At 37.8% G+C, this 17,541-nt stretch overlaps 1 protein-coding gene across 2 annotated transcripts in view; it reads right to left on the minus strand.

Moving 5' to 3' along the window:
- Positions 1-17,541, minus strand: part of RELN (reelin) — a 514,773-nt gene that overhangs the window by 214,757 nt on the left and 282,475 nt on the right. The window lies entirely within an intron of this gene.

Here is a 17,541-nt window from a genome sequence, read left to right on the forward strand (position 1 = left end):
GGTAAAAAAAAATTCAAGTACTAAATGATTGATTGAGATATGATTGATATTATTCTATAGCCAACGCCAAAGATTTAAAAGAGAGACATTCCATTCTGCTGTGAATATTTGGTGATTATTTCTCACTACTATTTTCATGGAAATATGAACGCCAAAGAAAGTTTTAAAACTCTGGTAAGAACTTGTTTCTACATGTTCAATGAATTCATATAATAAAACATAGTATGACTGTAACTTCAAAGATCTTAGAATACCCAAAACAGCCATGAAACATATGCCAGACATTTATTGTAACTGAATAGCAGGATTTAAAAAAAATACTCTATTAAAAACAAATGAACCAAAAGAAAAGGAAACAGTACAAATTATGTTTAACTTTCATCCATCTGCTAGAGGAGCTTTGGTTTCAGCAGACAGCATCTGTTGATGGTTTTTACACATTTGTAGTACTCGAGAGTTCCAAGCTTAATCAGACTCATTTATTTTATTTCAGTAGTGTTCAGTACAACACCAGTTAGTTTGCAATCACCAGAGCTGGCAATGTGCTAAAAGGCCAAACAACAGTGTTACTAGATTTATTCTCACAGCCAAAATGTAGGTGTAAAAGCATGAAAGAGCATTCAAGGGAAAGTTCCTCAGCAACCCTGGGCTGAAACAGAAACCCACCTCGTGCCATTCTGATCAGTGCTAAATTCTACCTTTCATAAGCAGCTGCTTAGAATAAATACCAAATTGTGGGGCTGGAAATGGACACATCCAGGATTATGTGGGACAGACCTCAACACAAACAAAAATGAGGTCTGGCAGACAGTCTGTTTATTTCAAAAGAAAGTTCAAATTAGCCTAAAGAATTTAAACAACATTTATGGGCTTCCTTTACATCGCGTACACCACAAGTACTTAAACGCAAATGTGTACGGTGAATCCCCGAAGAAGTAAAGGAATAGAGCAAACGATACTCAAAAATGTTCCTTATAGAATGCAATTCCTTGCAGATTGTTTACAAACTGAGAAGAGAGAAGAAAAGCTGATAACCATCAAAATAAAAGTGTCCAAATATGACTTGATGCCAAGCATGATTTCTCCTGTCTATTATCTTATGCTAGCAGCTCAGTGTTGTGAGGTTAAGTCTATTATGCACCCATAATACAGAAAGGCACCTGGTAGGTGACTCACTTTTCCTCAGCCACTTAAAGTTATTAAGTTATTTCATATCTGAAATATTAATATCTTTCAAATCTATCTTCTTCTCAGCATTGTCAATGGACCCTCATTAGCTCTTGCCAGGACTCTGCAATCATGACTAGGTGGTCTGTCTCCATCTCACATTTCCTTATCGAGCCACACTCTCGCCAGTGCTTTACCTGCAAGTTTACTGAATCATGTCACCTCCCTGCTTATAATCCTTCAACAATCCTCAGTCCCTTCAGGATAAAACTGTACTCCCACCCCCAGGGGAACAAAGGTGCACAGTCTCTAGAGGCCAAATGTACATACCCTGGAAAACAGAACTAGCCCAGAGATATCTTAAGGGGTTCCTGTGTGAAAAGATAGTCAACAAGGCAAAGGGCCTCCAACATAGGCATGGATGACTGGCAGACTAGGAGTGGGGTACGGGGTAGGAGTGGCTATTCAGAGGAGAGGTTGCCATGCCAAAGAAGCTGAAGTGGGGAGGTCCCCACCTGGAAGCAGCAACCCCAAGAGAACCAGTCAGCATTGGATAACTGCTTCACTCTGAGCCTCTACCCCAAACCACCATTCCAAATGGTGCCTGTCCAGTGAATTACTGATTCTCCACTCCCTTCCTGAGTGTAGCTATTCTTCATCTACTGGGTGAAATTTTTCTTTACATAAACCCTTCTGAATTGCAGCCCCACTGTCTAATAGACTTGGTCAGTAGAATAAGATTTGTCCTTGCCCAGACTGACAATGGTTACTGAACTCTGTCTGGAATGAGGGGAGGAAGTAGTCAATTGGGGTCCATGTGCACAGGTGCCTAATGCTATCCCAAGTCCCTGCTCCATGGGGCCTGTGATGCACAGCGGTCACATGCCTCAAAGCACCTCTTACACGGTGAGAACACACAAACCAGGAGCCACCTGCAACAGGCACCTCTTTCTTTCCCCTCTTAAATCAAAGATCTTTAAGTGCCAAAGCTGAAATTTAAAACCAGAAAGACAAACCCAAATGTCAACTGCAAAACATCCTCCTTTTAACAGATCTGTTTTCTTTCCTTCAGATCACTGCCAATGTAATCATTCACTCACAGCAATTTTTCAAGGATTTAAAGAATTGCCAAAGGAGGAAAGATAATTTAGAGTCATAGTCATACAAGTATGATCTGAGAGCCATTGATGGATTTAAACTGGTCTAAAAATTCACTTTCTTTGGTTCTTACAGGCAAATGAGGAATACATTTTCATTTTTACCAACAGGAAGGGTACAAGTAACCTAGAAAATGATTAAGCATTCCTAAAGGTTAGTATTCACAAAAAAATTAGTAAAATTCTAGAGTTTATTGAGGACCCCAATCCAACAGCCAGAAAAAAAATCTGTCTGTCATGTACACAGCTAAACACACAAAGCTTACTGAAACACCCACAGTTTAGGGGGTAAGCATATTTTGTGTTAAAGGTATACCTCCTCAGTGTTGTCAATTCTTGATTTTACAAATGATCAAGATAAGCTGACAGTTATTTATAGGAACTGTCATTTACTTTATTACTGGTTATTTAGTCAATACATAGTATATAAAGATGGAAACGATTTTTATCAACAATATTTCTGGACTAATATTGCCTTACAGTTTGTCCTATGGCTTAAGACATATATGTACTGCAATATAAATAACATACCATCTCTATCTATATCTCTCCTAAAGTAGGTGTCTACCTAATGCCCTGAAACTATCTTGTAACAAATCATTTCATTGATGTTGTGAATTTGCATTACCGAATTTGTGCCTATGAATTTGTACTATTTTAATAACTTATTTTGTATTATCAAGTTAAGTTTACAGCACTGGGTTATTTTCAGAATTTTAACTCAAAATCCTATGTTTAAGTTCATTCATATTAGATTAACAATGCAATACATAATAGTAAAGAAAAATACAAACACAGTAATGCACTCATCTTTTCACCCACAAATCTGCAGTGTATCATGTTCTCTGTCCATGTGTTTTCTGCCTTTCTCCTGTGATAGCAGATGAATTGTTTCTGTTCTAATCAATGGTGAACCTCATGTGGTTTAGAGTTCATCTCCACTGCTTACGCTTTCCCCCTTATGTATCATCAGTTTCACCCAGTGAGTTTCCCGGATCCTTCCTATCATGACACAAGCATCAGTGAAACATACAAATCATCTCCCATATTTAAAAAAACCTTTCTTGGTGTCACACCCCTACCGTCTGCTCCAACTCATCTGTTTTTGTTCCCCTTTATGGCAGATCTTCTCAGAGGGGTTGTCCAGTGATTGCTTCTTCACATCCTAGTCTCTGTACCTCTATGCCGGCTTCTACTCTCCTGCACTCCTCTGAAACTGCTCTTGGCTATGTCACTGGGGAGTCCGTGTCACCAAACCAACACGTCAGCTCCCAGTATTCAGATTACTTGACTTGAATTTGTCGTATGGCTTAAGATATGCATGTATTGCAATAAAAATAATAAGCTATCTCTATCTACTCCTCTGCTAAAGCAGATATCTTCCTAATGCCTTGAAACTATCCTGTGACAGATAGTTTCAAGCAGGATTTGTCATAGTCCATCCCTCCCTCTGTCTTGGATACTTTTTTCTCTTGGCTTCCACCACCTTCTAGATTTTCTCCAGCTTCACCAGATACTGTTGCTCAGTCTCCTTTGTTGCCCTTTTCCTTCTCACCTCAAATTGTTTTGGTGCCTTTCTTTAATTTCCATTGCCTTCTTTGGTGATCTTACCCACTCTCAAGGCTTTAAATAACATCATCACAGAGAACACCCAGGAATACATCTCCTGTGAGATTCACACTTGTAGGTCCAACTGCTACTTACCATCTCTAGTGAACTTCTCAAACTTACTAAGACAAAAATAGAAGTATTGGTTTTCCACCCTGTAAATATCCACTATGATTTTCATTTTAAATGACACCACCCTAGATGCTCAAATAGACAAACCTAGGCATCAGCTTTGTTTCCTCCCCTTGCCTCACCTTGCACTTTGAACCCGTCTGTTTGTACTGGGAGTTCTGCCTCCAAAATACTGTTCAGCTTCTATCCCTCTCCAGTGCTACCACCTCAGGCAAGTCGTAACCATGCCTTGGTGGTTTTCTTGTCCTCCTCTTTATCCTCCTAAAACCTGTTCTTCACACAGCAACTAGAAGGGTCTCTTGAAAACAGGGAAGTCTTTTAAAATGTTTTAACAATCATGCCATTCCCTGCTTCAGACCCTCTCAAGGCATCAGGAACAAAGGATGAGTTCCTCGCCCTGACACACAGAACCCTCCAGGGTCTGCCACCCCACGCGGTGTTGGCCTTCCCTTGTGCCACTCTTCCTCTGGTCTGTGCTCCAGTCACTCTGGGCTTGCTTTATTCTCACAGCCAAAATGTAGGCACAAAGGCATGAAAGGGTACTCAAGGGAAAGTTATTCAGCATTGCCGTGGTTCTTGCTTCTGGGCTTCTGGGCTGCTTCTCTCTGCCTGACGCCACACTGATTGTGTCAATTTTCTCCCACCCTATTCTCTCCTCATTCTTTTCCTATTTTTCCCCACAGACCTTCCCCTGGCTGGGTTTCTCCTCTCCTTCAGGTATCTGTGCAAATGTCACCAAACAGGAGATAGGATTTACGGACTTCGGACTTGCCTAAATGGGTCAAAGTGAAAAATACATCTGACAGCCATATTTTAGAATATCTGGACTGCATGTATCCTGACCACAGATGAACACTGGTACTGTTGTATAGTCAACAGGGCAATAATTTCCCAAATTAATTAGAAGATGCCCTAAGATGACTTAGATGGTTATATAATCCAGTCTGCTTTCTGAATAAAACTATCAGAGACAAATTACATGAGTAATTACGATACATTTTTATCAGCCAGTTAAAGTAATGTGAGGAATAAGGATAGGCAGATGAATTATTTGCTTATTAGTACAGGCTTATTATAATGGCACAGCATAATTGAAAATAAGCAATTTGCAAAGTCATACAAAGTAGTTATAAGCCACAAAGAATATCACCCCTAAGGCACAAGTTCTGACCTCTCCATCAGGAATCATTTTCTACTGCATAAAAAAATTTCCCACATGTGATATCTTCTTCATCATAAGACATTATCTTGTCTCTTTAACTTGATTTATTTCTGTTTGAATATTTCAATACATTAACAGACTGTTCTGAGGGGAAAAACCCACTTTTATGTTAAGGAAGAAACCTAATAAAATGGTAAACTTACAGAAACGTTATTCTAAATTGTAATGTTATGAATTAATGAGAAAATCTTTGACAGTAGGCACATCTGATAATGTGTCATATAGCCTGAATAGATTTTATTTAATTTTCCTCCCAGGTGGTAAGTCTACATGATAATAAATTCAATGCTTGTTAGTATACTGATAATTCCATATAATTTTTAACTTCACTTTTTAGAATGAAATTCCCTCTGATATAAGATAACTTCCAGAGAGGAGGCATATAGGGATTAGAAGAGTGGAGAGTGGAGGCAGACTCTTAGGGTTGCAATCTGGGCCTTGACACTTCTTGGCTGTATGACCTTGGGCAAGTCACTTACCTTTCTGTAGCCATTTTACAGATTTGTAAAACATGAATAATAATAGCAATCTCTTCATAAAACTGCCTAGAAAGTAGCTCTGATCCATACTGTTTAATAGATTTTAGCTATGATTCAATATTTTTTGTTTCATATCATAAATTCATTTATCCTGGAAAAAGCAAATTTCTACCCATAATTGTTCATGGGCTAAATGGAATTACTGCTTATCAAAGAACTTACAGTATATATTTTCCCTATAGTTTCTTTTACTTTAGGCTATTTCCCAATTCTACAGAAAATGCTCTAAGTGCAATAAGGCAATGAAAACTAAGACCCCAAAGAGTTAACCTACCTGTTTGTTAGCATTGCTGATAATTGTGTTAATGGGGATGAGAAGAGTCTACCTGGTAAGCAAAAGGAGGTGCTTTGGGTGTAGGATATTATAGCGAGACAAATGGGTATAAGGAGATATATTTTATAAAGTTTATACAATTTCTAGAGTGGAGTTGAAAATGTCATTTTACAATTCCTAGCATCCAATGAAAACAGAAAATCTTATCATTTAAAAATTTAATAGCAACTATAAGGAAAAAAAATTCCAGTAACTCAAGAGAACAATTATGGTTGCTATGAAGAGGTAGGTGCTACTATGTGCATGCTCAGCTTAGGAGTAAAGAAACTGAGGCAAAGAGAAATTATGAAATTTCCTCAGGGGTCAAATGGGATTCAGAATTGGGCAGACCAGAAACCACACTCTGGACCACTTCACTATAGCGGTTCTTCTTTTTTAAATAGTGCTACATCTTCACATGGTCAGAAAAAGTTGGGTCAGGCATCAGTGCAGCTGCTTCTAGTCAGGCTCATGACTGGGGGCCCTAGTGGCCCAATTTTTGGTAAAGAGAGAAAAACCTAAAGGACTGAGCCACATGCAGTCTAAATACCTTGTTAGTCATCATCTCAGCTGTCTCTGCTTTCACCACAGAAGGTCACAGTAAAACTGCCTCAAGAAGAAACATTATGTTTACTTGGGCACCACTTTCTCTACAGGTGTCTTGCCCATTCCTCTCCAGGCCCTGTGTCCATAGGCAGCCACCCAAACTGTGGGCCCTCCTTCTGCATATTTGCTAAATCTACACCTTTCCTTTACCTTCTTAGTCCGTCTCTCATCCAGATCAGTGGGATAACCTCCTAACAGGGCTCGCAGAGCAAATACTTCTCCTAAAGTATTTGTCATTTGCTTAAAAAATCTATAGAAAGGCAGTTTTAAGAGGTTTAAAAAATTATTTGGATTTCTGAAAAGGGAATATCCTAACATTTCCCAACTCAGACAATTTTAATTATGTGAGCAGTGTTAACCTAATATAATATTGCAATCAGGATTAAATTTAAGATACAAGTGTAACCCACATTTGTAGTCTAAGTAACAAAGTCCATACCAGCTTGTAAATCTGTTTCTAAATAACCTTTTAGCATAAAGAAATAATATTTACAAAGGCAAAACAGCACCTAGTATTTATTTGAAAATAAGGGAGTAAAAACAATGGCAAACTTATTTGTATGTGGCTGCTTCCTTTTACTGTTGGAGAAACTCATCACTATGATTCTAGAAAATATTTTATTGTCATTTTGTTCTGATTTATGAACCATTTCACTTGATTTAAATTACGACTGAAATTAGTATCAACTTTTACCCCTGCTTATATTGAAATAGTACTATACCTAGTGTAATTTAGAAAAAAAAGGACGAATGACTTTCCACTTTTGCTATAAGGAGTCAGGCCAAGATGATCAATCAATCAATCAATCAATCAATCAATGAGTCTACCCATTATTCAAAGTATTTCTTAGATCAGAGGTAAATATGATATCAAAAGCCTAGTTCCTTTCCTGTGATTCAATCCCACATCCCCTGACTTGGGCTGTCATTCAGGAAAAACTAGGAAACGTGTACCCTTTGAACAGCCTTTCCCAGTTTAGAGGTGAAACCTCATTAGGTGCTGGCATTTACATAGGCTCTTGTGGTAGCACACAGCATGGCTGTTCTGCCAAGTTAACTCTCACACACAATTCCAGCCTCTGCTCAATTGTTAGGCCCTCAGAGGCCTTCCCCTAGCTACTACCTTCAATAAAATGTTGCCCTCACGTTATTTATAGTATATATCAGCGTCACTCCTGATTTATTTTCTTCATTGCATTTATTACTCCCTGACATATCCATTTGTTTGATGGTTGCCTCCTCCCATCAGAATGTCAGCTCCACCAGGGCAAAGAATTTGAAGCTGTTTCACACAGAAGAGGATCTCAGTAAATGTAGAATGAATGAATGAAATGAATCTAGGAAAGACTGAACCAGTTAAATGTTAGGAAGAGAGTCTTTTGGAAATACAATATCCTTATCATCATCATCATCATTATTATCTCTTTTGTACACTTCTGTTCAGCAGGATAAGGAAATGATGGTGACTCATAGCCTCTGCCCACAAGCATAGAGACTAATGCTTTTCCAGGAAGAGCCAGAGGGGCAGCACATTTGGGCTCTCATGCTGAGAACTGTTTGGGTAACAACATGACATGGTTCAGCTGATGCTGCATTTCTGTTCCTCTATTTAATATCTTTCCCTGGTGACAGCACAAGCTCCAGGTATAAAAAACCTACAACTGGTTGAATAAAGATATGGCAGTTACTTTGTTATTTCTTGTAGGGTCTGCCTTAACTAAAACAGACAACATCATTACCTTGTTTTCAGACAAAATGTATTTCCAGTTGATTCATTGTTCATTCTTGTCACCCAGTTCTAGAATTTGGGATCACAGTGGGAAGACATTTAAGAGCTAATGAAGATGAACCCTCTCACTTTCAAAGAGTTGCCAGGGGTCCAGACAGACTCCACCACTTACCCAATTTTTACATGGCAAGGTCAGTTGGCAGAGAAAGGATTATATGGCCTGATTTCCAATTCAGTGCTTTTCTCCCTTTCACATTTAGACCAATAGAAAAAGTTGTTTGATAATCAAAGTGAGTCATAAAGACAAGGAAACATGTTGTACAATATTTTGAATGTAAAAGAAAAAACACATGGCTTAAAAAAATCTATGTTGAAAAAAGTATGATTTTGCATTTATGGCTATTATTTATTGGGAATCAGAACACTAGCTGCAGCAGTACGTAGAAATCTTTATCGCAGTAGGTAGAAATCTTTATCATCCCTACATACAACTACTGAGATAGGTGAAAGCAATATAATGTTACATAAAGGGAAGGTGAGAGGACACGATTGGTATTTGGAGGGGAAAGTCAAGGCAACCTGCAGGGGTGTATGAAAGAAGTTTGGAGATGACAGTAAGTTTGTATGTATGGATGCAACATAAATATGCTCAATTCTAGCATGTCAGCGTAGACAGTACAGACAAGAGATTCACCATGAGGCTGATGGAGGTCAGGCCTCAGGGTCCCTTCCTTTTATGATCACCTCCCAAGGCGCTCAGGGGAGCTCTAGTCATGTGTCCACATGACCTTGTATTATAACATTTGCAACTGGTTAAGATCACTGTCTCCACTCTGACTAGTCCCTCACTTCCCTCACGTCAGGTGGCGTTGGAGCGGCCATGGCTGTTTGCGATCCAGCTAAGGGAGGCTGAGTGGAAAATATTGGGTAAGTGTGATATGATTATGTAGCTATACAGTTCACTTCTATTTTAAAATACAGTCATTCTCAGAGCAGAAAGAGCTTCCAGGAACACTCCTAACACCTGCCACGCTGGTGCATGTAGCATCATAATTCGAGAACAATGGTGATAAACTGTTTGATGTGTGATGTCAATCAAAGAGTAGTCAGTCACTGCACAAGGAAAGTTAAAATGCCCTGAAATCTTACAGGTCATATACGAAAGAAATAAGAAAAGATTTTTCAATTTGATAATGATCTTATACCTTTAAGTTACATGATCAGGAAGGAGTTGTGAAGGTAAAATGTTAATAATTTTTTAAAACCCTGATCCACCAAGCTAGAAGCAGAATTATCTTTTTATTCTCTTTATAGAAAATATTATAAAATTGTCACATGAAGTGGTGATTTAAGAATATGCAGCCAAAAAACATAAGGGAAGAACTATTACAAGGCATTTCAGTTAGTTAACAAAGACGTTACATTTCCAGATTTTGCTGTTTATGGTATTGTCTGATTCTAAAAATTTGTAATTTGTTGTGGTTTCATTTTTCATTCTAAATAAATATTCACATCCTAATTTTGAATGTGTAATTTTGCTTTTTCTTTCTTAAGGAGATCCTAGCCCTTAACCAAATTGTGTAAGCTTCAAATGTGGACCCACAAAACATGTATCAGCCCTGTTCAGACCATACACTGCACATGTGTTCCTGAATTTCCCAAATGTCCTGAAGCACAGGAGTCTAGATTACATAATTCATTTCCGCTTTGCTTAGAATGGTACATTCAAGTGATAAACATATTTTAATGCAGGAAACATTAAAAAGAGAATGAGAAGTTGTAATTTTCCTCTCTATTGCTCAAGGCAGATTTGGCTTAATTTAAATATTCTTGAAAGGAAACGATCACATTACAACTGGATCAGGATTGATGTAATGACTTTTAAGTAAGTCTTGGCTTACACCAGAAATATGCCATTTATTTTTGGACTATGTTGGATGATGAACCTGAACAAAGTCTATGTTGACCCCCATGAATCTCAAAGGTTCAACAAAAGGCAGAGAACCTGTAACTTTGGGGACTGGCTAACTGGACCACTTCTGTGCAATGCCAGCTTGGCAGAATCTTTAAGGGTTGTTAGAGTTTATAATACCATGAATATAAAAGCATAGGAATAAGTAGCAATTACATGTTCATCAATGAAGCCCATATTAAGTACACTAAAAACCTGTTTCTTGTGCAATAGTCCATTAACCATAATATACATGTATGGAGATTATAACAATCTCCTAAAGCCAGAAGTCTCCAAAATTCACAAAAAAACCTCTTCCTTTCTTCTCATAAAGGTGGTTGCCATAAAAACAAACAACCTAAGGAGTAGCTTAATTTGACAGAAAGTCTAGGCCATTTAAAAAACAGAAATATTAGTGATTTCTTCTATTAAGAATTCAAGACTCCCTTCTTTAGAATAATAGCCATACAGGTCCATAATCCCTTGAGGTAAGGTAAATTTCAGGACCCAAATTACTTAATTTATGAATTTCAGAAAGGTGATATGGTGCATATACCATATATTATGCAACATCCCCAGCAAAGTCTGGGACAACATTCTATATTCAAGCACATTAATATTTCTGTATGAAATGTCTGAAGAGTCACATAAGTAGTATAAATAAAGATTATAAATAGCCTTAAATCATTTTAAGCCAGGTCTTGCTGCCAAATGAATTCAGGTCATGTCAGGCTTGCCATCACATAAATTTTTTAAAACTAGTCTGTGGTCCTTCTGAATGTTTTGTAATATGGAATCACAGATTAGGGATTGTGAGCCTGCATCTTCAATAGCCCTCTCTATTTTTTTTACTTTTATAGTAGAAGGATAAATCATACGTTTTTCATCTCCCAAGGCCTGGGTAGCTTTATTTCTATTTGGTTAGGCCTTTCTCCACAAAGCCCAGGACCTTTTAAAGTAAATCAGGACAGAAACAATAGAAGGAGCTACCGTCCTCCTGGGGGTTTGGTAGAGGTTGCTGGGAGCAGCCTCTAGCCTCAAAGCTCTGCCTGAAAAACAAGCTGCCTTTTTAAATGCAGCACAGGGCCATGGAAGGAAGAGAGAACTGATCTCGCAGAATTTATAGACAGGGAAAAGCACTGCCAGAAATCATGCCTCGAGATAGCGGAGCAGGGCCCATAAATACTGAAGGTTCGGAGAGTGTCTGGGTGGAGCTCTGCTGAGGATTCTTGCAGTACAAGTGCAGCCGCTGCCATCACTCAAAACTCAGACCTCAGAGACATGTAGGACTCTGGGAGCCGCATGTAAACAACAGCGTTTGATATAGAAAGATCATAAAGTTATGAAATGGATGTAATCTGGCTACTTAGCACTCTCTGATATGACTGGTGCAAATTTTAGCAGGATCAACACATCCTTTAATCTTTTCAAGGTAGATAAATGGGGGACAGGACCATTAACTCACGGTTGTAGCGCATGGGAAGAGAGAAAGAGATGAATGAGGGACTTTTAGAGAAGCTTTTAAAAAGCTAGCACTGTTACTCCCAGGGGACAGTACATGTTACTGCAGTCTAGGCATTCAAGAAGAGGTCTTGCCTTATTCTATATTGTGAAAAGCATGATGAGCAACATGAAGATATTGGTATAATAAGCAATTCTGGCAATATTCTATCCTTTTCTTGTTAAGAGCAGTTTTCGAGGACAACACAACTCACTGGGGAGAAGATAATCTTATTGTACCCAAAAGCATGAAGAAACACAGTAAAGACTTTTTGCCCCTTTGCTATTTATCTTCTTCAAAATGATTATGCCACAAACAAGTCATGGACTGTTACACAGATGATCAATATTTGTATAGTTTTATAAACTTCTGTTCAAATATTTCACTGGAGGCAGCTGTGCATGTTAATTCCCAGTAACAACAGTAACGTACAACAAAGACTATATTACACTTAGATTTTTATTTTCTTTGTTACTGAGTCTGCCAGAAAAATCCTAAAGGCATTAGCCTATGGCATCAAAATAATTCTATTGTAAGTACTGCAACATCCCAATCACATGGCAAGTATAGAAATACTACCTAAATTATGACTCCCAATTTTAAGCATATAATGATGTAATTCCCAGGATAATTGGTTTAGTGTATTTTTTTAGTTTTCATGTTTGTTTTATTCCCCTTCTAGTACAGAAACCTAAACTTTATAAGATTATGTATCTGTGCATTGTGTTTTGTGTTATGGCATATCTATACTCATTTGTTCCATTAATTTGTACATTTTGTAAAAAATGTGACCAAATTTATACTCTAATAGAGCTAGCTTCTTGCCTGATACTCTTTGAAGTAAATTGTTTTTGTTATTTGTAACCTTTCTGCACATCAGTTACACACAGAGTACTTTGGAATGTATAGTTCAAGGAAAAGGGGGAAACATCACTGGGAAGATGATATTTTTGGCTCCACATGGACCATTTTACCAATTCTCAGACCATGGGTGGAATAAACCAAGAGGAATGGCTAAGCGGGAGGCGCTGTTCGCACTGAGCCGGCTCCCCCAGCTCCTCTTACGCGTCCTCTTAGCGGCTGTCCCCACGTCTGACAGTGCGTACACATCCTGCCATGCAGGGCTGCTTCAGGCTCTCATAGGTACAGGCTTCATGTGCCTGGTCTGTGCCTGCAAGATGCAGCAGCCCGGGCCTTGTCGAAGTTCAGGGGCTATAGCCAAAGGGGCAGCAGTCTGATTCACGGATAAGGGGCAAGAAGGAAAAAATGGTTACTCTATTGGATAATGCTTTGTGGCAGCCCAGGCGGGAAGCATCCTGGGGCTTCTCAACCCAAATGACAGGGATGGCAATCATGACTGGAAAGAGCCCGCAGATACGACTTTAATTAGAAACAGTTTCATTCCACACCAGAGGAAATTTTCGAATTACTCTTGGATCTCTCATATCTAAGAACAAATGAATTCAATTTTGGTAAAATATGATGACCAAAGTTGGGATAAATCATTATTTTGTTAATGGAAAGTGCTCATTTAGAGAAATCAACATGTCCCAAATCTTCTGTAGTCACAAAAGATCAATCAATCAATTATTTGAGTACGGAAATCTAGTTTATATCTATACCTCTGTTTTTCCCACCAAAGAATATCCTTGAGGGGAATTTAGCATGTTTTTAACTGAACAAACATATATCAAGGACAGTGTTGTAAGAAGGACCATTATGTGGAAGTCAAATTTCCATTTTAAGCATCTGCTAAAAATTGATATTAAGGATTAGGAGAGGTCAAATAAAGTAGAACAGTAAAAATCCTCAAAAATAGTGTATACTTATAACTAAAAACATGCTTCCTTTAAGCTCCAAAAAGCTCTTTCATAAAATGTAGAAAAAAGGTAGGTTTTAAAAACAACTCTAAACCTTCTGTTTTATGTTTGTTTATTGTTAAAATGAGGCTACTAGTAATAATTTCTGTTTGACTGGCTTTATTAGTAAACAGGCTATTGGATCTGCAAGCCTTTCTTTCTGAATAAATGTGACAGTGTGTGATTTATTGTATTTAATATTTTGCCCCTTAGTCACTTCCTTGGCTGAGATTCCCAAACCTCATTAGGTGACTTCTTCCAGTTTATGGCAGATGGACAATGACCACAGGATATAAAATGAACAGCTGTCTTCCTCCCCTTTTGCACCTTTCTCCCTTTCAGCCCTATCCCCATTCCCTTACTTCCAAAATATTTGTATTTTTTTCCCCTTTTGCTGTCTATGCTATCATAAGGGAGAAAGGGACCAATTCTCTCCCCACGCTATGTCCAATCACTTTTGGGTGCCCAGCCCTTTGTAAGTTTCCTCCCAAGCTCACAACAGAGGACTTCCACCAGATCCTATGCTGGGAAAAACACAAGGAAGAGAAATACCAAATGTGTCAGGCTTGCCAGGTTCCCTGCTAAGCAGCCCTTCTTTCTCCAGGGCCAAGACCATAAAATCTAGGTCTAGTGCTCAGGTCTGGCTCATTTTCTAGGAGGATTAAACCCCACCTTAGGCAGCAGGTGTTAAGTAGGACCTCCCCACTGGGGAGCAATCTGGAAACTCAGCATTATCACCCTAGATGCTGTTCTGGCTTTGACCTTGGTCTCAAGGTCTAGCCTGGTCTCTGCCTTGTCTCCCAGCAAGGTGTCTCTCCTTAACCTTCATTGTGAGGCTTGCCCTCTGGGGCGGTATTACAGCTGCTCTTGTCAGTGTCCTTTCCAAATGACAATGCCTGACTCTGGACCACCCTCTTTCCAGACTTCCCAGCAGGCTCTGCTCGCACTCTCCTCTGTGGTCAGCTCCCTTTCCTTTGTTTGTTCTCACATGTGGACTTTGTGAAAACAAACTCCCTGAAGGCTGGATAGTGTCTTCAGTTTTGCTTTCCCCACGGTGGATGTAGGCATCCTAATATTATCCACTGATTTTATTCCTCACACTCCCTTGCTTCAGCAGTCAACAATGGGTATAGTCTCAAGCACCAGTATGGAACACTACGAAATCTCTTTCCTAACCTATGAATTCAATTCAGTTCAGCTTATATTTATTCAGTTCTAAACATGAGCAAAATTCTGCCTTATCCACAAAGAAGGATACTAGTACATTCCTTAGCCCACAAGGAACATTTAAACTATAAAGGGCAAAAATGTTTGTGCTGAAGTGATCAGTGTTCTCCAAATCAAAGCAGAGTGAAGTAGGTATCATAAAATACAGAGGAAGTGGGTTTTCAGAGATGTCAGGCTGGGGCAATGAGTTTGGTTTTCATGGAGGAAAAACCATTTAGTCTATATTAATGATCAATTTCTTGTCATCCTGTAGTTCATTGCTATATCCTTTCTACTAGAACAGCCTTCAATAAATATTAGTAGAACATAGTTATGAATGAATTACTGATATATATTTTTTAAGCCTCACCAAGGTAACAAAGATTGAAATATTTCAAAAGGGAAAAGTTACAGTATCTCTCAAACTGAATTTTAATCCATATAAAGATAACTAGTTACCAGTTTTAATTCAAAAACTCTTATGATTTTTCTCAATAATCTTTGTCAGAACCTTATGCTTAGTGGAATTTTACAATATTATAGAGAAGAATATTCCCTTTTATTACTTCAGTGAGACTTAAGAACTTGGCACAAAGTGGATTTGAAATATATATAAAGTTCACTTAAAGTGGTCTTCTAAAACATACATTTCCTGAAAAAGCAATAGGTCAATTCCAGGATAGAGAAGCAGGATAACCTGAATTATAATCAGTTTCAAACCTTTACTCATTGAATTTAGACAACAAAAGTACTCCATATATAAATATTTCAGTTTTTGTGTTGGCATAGATCTTTGAATACCTAAAAATCAAACAATAAACAACTCTTATTTTAATATCTTGTATATCCAAGAATCTTACCCTCAAATAAAACATGTATTTAACCTTAAAAGCATACATATTAAACTAATTTTACCATTAAAATTTTCTAAACTAATTTATTTGTATTTATATTTGTTTTGAACTCAAGTCACCATAGATTTTGTTAGTCTCATACTTAAGAGATTTCCATGTTTTCAGAAGAGATTTTCACTGTTTCATAATAAATTCTCCAAGGTCTTACCCACTTACCAAGGAGAGTGACTCTTGAACAATATGAGAGTCTACTTTAGAAATGTATCTCTGAAAGTTCACAAAGGAAATGAGGAATAATTCCTATCAAGATATGGAGGGCTCAACATCTCCTCCCTCTGAATTAGCTGTTCTGAGTTGAGAGAGAGTTTCTCTATTGGATAAAATTCTGAATAATTAAGATGTTTATGAACTAGGCTTGAGGGACAGCTGCTTCCCTTATGCTGAATGCAATATAATACCTTTTTACAAGTGGCATTGTATTTGTTATATCTATTTGAGAAAAAATAATGCCGGATCTCTTTTCTTTTACAAAGCATTCTTCCAATTCAGCAATAAGCATGCCTCTAACTTTTGCAATTTTCTAGTTCTTATTTTTCAAAATACACTCAGACAAAATGAGCAGGTTTCATTTATCTTTCAGACTCCGTAGTATGTAGAGTATATCAGAGAACAATTCAGGTCTAAGGATGTTTTCATATCTTAATCTGTAAATATAAAACATTTATGATTTAATGCCCTTCCTCTGTCTTGAGATAATTAAAAACAAATGAAAAAGCCCTAAGAAAATAAACACATTCACACACCCCTCAACTTTTTAGAATACTCGTAAGTAAAACTAAAGAATAAAGGTACTAATTCTATATATTATGAACAAATAATAGATTCTAACTAGTTCAATAATAACAAACTGATAAACACATTGATGTATATTTTTGCCTATTGGCTTCACTAAAAGCATGGTTTATTGGTGATTCTCCATTTCCTTCTGGGTCATTTTTTTCCATTGATTGAGGTCCTCAGATCACTTCCCCCAAACCCCTTTTTGGCTTGAAATGTCTGCATCGCTTCAATTTAGCACTTGGTTACATACTATTATAGATGTTTCTGTAATAGTTACTTGTTACTTGTCACTTGGGCAAGAAATATTTATGAGTATCTATTTATTTTGAATCCCTGGGCTACAGCCTGAGAATACCATGATAGACAGGACAGATTTACTTCCCAAGTCAAACTGTGCTTCATGGTGTGTAATTCTTTACCTTTAATTCCCATTTGGCTAACAAATTCCATTTATCTGAAGAAAAAAACTGGGCTAAATTGAATAAGCATATTACTTGACAAGTTCTTGTTGAGTGAGTCAATGCTGATTTATATCAAGAAAGGGTCAAATCTACTCAATACAACTGTCCAAATAATCTTTCTTAAAATTAATTTCATTATATTTCTTTATTGTTGAAGAGTTAAAGAGGCCATCTTTCTGACTCTATTGCCTATTAAAGAAGTTAAAAGACTCCAGTCAGTGTAGATTAACTCTTCAAATGGACATGATTTTATCTGACATCGCTCATAGCTATCCCCAGCCAGTCCTTCTGCTTTAGGAGGGCACTCATGTTCCCATCCTACACTGTGATTGTGTCCACTCTGTCTCCTCACCTGGAAAACCTCTGTTTTTTTCTCAAGGACTTGTGCTGTTGGCT

This window comes from Manis javanica, chromosome 6 (assembly GCF_040802235.1).
Source record: "Manis javanica isolate MJ-LG chromosome 6, MJ_LKY, whole genome shotgun sequence".
Lineage (NCBI taxonomy): Eukaryota > Metazoa > Chordata > Mammalia > Pholidota > Manidae > Manis > Manis javanica.